Source organism: Bombina bombina, chromosome 8 (genome assembly GCF_027579735.1).
Source record: "Bombina bombina isolate aBomBom1 chromosome 8, aBomBom1.pri, whole genome shotgun sequence".
Classification (NCBI taxonomy): Eukaryota; Metazoa; Chordata; class Amphibia; order Anura; family Bombinatoridae; genus Bombina; species Bombina bombina.
The window spans coordinates 154,820,798-154,824,694 of record NC_069506.1 but is presented as its reverse complement, the minus strand read 5'-3'; positions in this window follow the sequence as shown (position 1 = coordinate 154,824,694).

The following is a 3,897-nucleotide window of genomic DNA, read 5'->3' as shown; positions in this document are numbered from 1 at the left end:
AATTCATCAAAATTTACATTTCACTCCTGTTGTGACAAAAAACTTACCTTTTAAACTTCACAGCAGCTGCTGCTTCCTCCGGTCTCACAAGCCATTTCTGATGTCAGAAATGATTGATAGGTCATCCTCCAATCACAGATTCCCCCCCGGGGGATTCAGTGTCTGATTCACTGCTGTGATTGGATGAAGCCGGATACCTCATTTTAGACCCAGGAAGAGGCTTTGAAATGGGTGGAGGAAGCTGGAACTGCTGTGAAGATTAAAAAGTAAGTTTATTTTCACAACAGGAGTGAAATGAAAATTTTGATGAATTAAAGTGCCCCTGTTTTTAATCAAAGTTTTAAAAACCGGGCACTAGCCCAAAATTTACATTCACTTTAAAGCTGGTAACATTGGTAACATTGAAACTATCAGTAAATGTCTATGTACAAATAATACCGTCAGCATGTGTGTCACTTTCTCTCTTTAAAGGGACATAAACCCCAAAAAATTATTTCATGATTTCGATAGAACATACAATTTTAAACAACTTTCCAATTTACCTCTATTATAATTTTTTCTTAGTTTTCTTGTTGTCCTTTGTTGAAAAGCAGGGATGCAAGCTCCGGAGTGTTCACGTGTCTGCAGCACTATATGGCAGCAGTTTTGCAAGAATGTTATACATTAGCAAGAGCACTAGATGGCAGCACTGTTTCATTTCATGTAGTGCTTTAGTAATATTCATGCTACCTACCTAGGTAGCTCTTCAACAAAGAATAACATGAAAACTAAGAAAATTTGATAATAGAAGTACATTGGAAACTTTTTATAATTGTATTCTCTATGGCCTAGATTTGGAGTTTGGCGGTAGCGGTAGCCGTGAAAACCAGCGTTAGAGGCTCCTAACGCTGGTTTTAGGCTACCGCCGGTATTTGGAGTCAGTCAGGAAAGGGTCTAACTCTCACTTTTCAGCCGCAACTTTTCCATACCGCAGATCCCCTTACGTCAATTGCGTATCTTTTCAATGGGATCTTTCTAACGCCGGTATTTAGAGTCGTGTCTGAAGTGAGCGTTAGAATTCTAACGACAAAACTCCAGCCGCAGAAAAAAGTCAGTAGTTAAGAGCTTTCTGGGCTAACGCCGGTTCATAAAGCTCTTAACTACTGTGCTCTAAAGTACACTAACACCCATAAACTACCTATGTACCCCTAAACCGAGGCCCCCCCACATCGCCGCCACTCGATTAAATATTTTTAACCCCTAATCTGCCGACCACCACCTACGTTATACTTATGTACCCCTAATCTGCTGCCCCTAACACCGCCGACCCCTATATTATATTTATTAACCCCTAACCTGCCCCCCACAACGTTGCCGCCAGCTACCTACAATAATTAACCCCTAATCTGCCGACCGCCACCTACGTTATACTTATGTACCCCTAATCTGCTGCCCCTAACACCGCCGACCCCTATATTATATTTACTAACCCCTAATCTGCCGAGCGGACCGCACCGCTACTATAATAAAGTTATTAACCCCTAATCCGCCTCACTCCCGCCTCACTAACCCTATAATAAATAGTATTAACCCCTAATCTGCCCTCCCTAACATCGCCGACACCTAACTTTAAACATTAACCCCTAATCTGCCGACTGGAGCTCACCGCTATTCTAATAAATTTATTAACCCCTAAAGCTAAGTCTAACCCTAACACTAACACCCCCCTAAGTTAAATATAATTTAAATCTAACTAAATAAATTAACTCTTATTAAATAAATTATTCCTATTTAAAGCTAAATACTTACCTGTAAAATAAATCCTAATATAGCTACAATATAAATTATAATTATATTATAGCTATTTTAGGATTTATATTTATTTTACAGGTAACTTTGTAATTATTTTAACCAGGTACAATAGCTAAAATAGTTAAAATAATTACAAAATTACCTGTAAAATAAATCCTAACCTAAGTTACAATTAAACCTAACACTACACTATCAATAAATTAATTAAATCAAATACCTACAATTACCTACAATTAAACCTAACACTACACTATCAATACATTAAAGGGACAGTTTACTCAAAAAATTTCTCCCCTTTAATTTGTTCCCAATGATCCACTTTACCTGCTGGAGTGTATTAAATTGTTTACAAGTAGCTCCTTTACCCTTATATTGGCATTTGAAATTGTTGATTTAGCATGTGGTATCCCCACCTATTCTGAAAGTTTGTGGCCGCGCGTACCAGCTATAGATAAGCTTTGTAAACACAGCCAACAGAAGAAATTACACTCCCAGTGCGATATAGCAGAGATAAGGTAATAAAATGTTGATTTTCCATTGTTCTCTCAAAGTACTGGTGATTGTTTTAAGGACAGATATAATATAAAGAAGCAGGTATATTTGCACAATGTGATACAGTAATGAGATCGGATTATACCTACAAGCTCAACCCATTTTATTAGGTTGTGGCTTCAAAACACAAAATCAGACCTTTAATATACACAAATAAGCCTTAAAAAGCTAATTTTCATACATTTTTTACTCTGCAGTTGGTAAAAAAAGCAATTGTAAACACATTAAGGGAAAAACTATTTTACAGTATACTGTCCCTTTAATTAAATACAATATCTACAAATAAATACAATGAAATAAACTAACTAAAGTACAAAAAATAAAAAAGAACTAAGTTACAAAAAATAAAAAAATATTTACAAACATCAGAAAAATATTACATCAATTTTAAACTAATTACACCTACTCTAAGCCCCCTAATAAAATAACAAAGACCCCCAAAATAAAAAAATGCCCTACCCTATTCTAAATTACTAAAGTTCAAAGCTCTTTTACCTTACCAGCCATGAACAGGGCCCTTTGCGGGGCATGCCCCAAAGAATTCAGCTCTTTTGCCTGTAAAAAAAAACACATACAATACCCCCCCCCCAACATTACAACCCACCACCCACATACCCCTAATCTAACCCAAACCCCCCTTAAATAAACCTAACACTAAGCCCCTGAAGATCTTCCTACCTTATCTTCACCATACCAGGTTCACAGATCGATCCAGAAGAGCTCCTCCAATGTCCTGATCCAAGCCCAAGCAGGGGGCTGAAGAAATCCATGATCCGGCTAAAGTCATTATCCAAGCGGGAGCTGAAGAGGTCCATGATCCGGCTGAAGTCATCATCCAAGCGGGAGCTGAAGAGGTCCATGATCCGGCTGAAGTCTTCTATCAACGGCATCTACAATCTTCTTTCTTCCGGATCCATCTTGAAGACCTCCGACACGGAACATCCTGCTGGCCCGACAGACTACCGACGAATGAAAGCTCCTTTAAGGGACGTCATCCAAGATGGCGTCCCTCGAATTCCGATTGGCTGATAGGATTCTATCAGCCAATCGGAATTAAGGTAGGAACAGCCAATAGAATGCGAGCTCAACCTGATTGGCTGATCGGATCAGCCAATCGGATTGAACTTGATTCTGATTGGCTGATTCCATCAGCCAATCAGAGTTTTCCTACCTTAATTCCGATTGGCTGATAGAATCATATCAGTTAGTTTAAAATTGTTGTAATATTTTTCTGATGTTTGTAAATATTTTTTTATTTTTTGTAACTTAGTTCTTTTTCATTTTTTGTACTTTAGTTAGTTTATTTCATTGTATTTATTTGTAGATATTGTATTTAATTAATGTATTGATAGTGTAGTGTTAGGTTTAATTGTAGGTAATTGTAGGTATTTTATTTAATTAATTTATTGATAGTGTAGTGTTAGGTTTAATTGTAACTTAGGTTAGGATTTATTTTACAGGTAATTTTGTAATTATTTTAACTATTTTAGCTATTGTACCTTGTTAAAATAAATACAAAGTTACCTGTAAAATAAATATAAATCCTAAAATAGC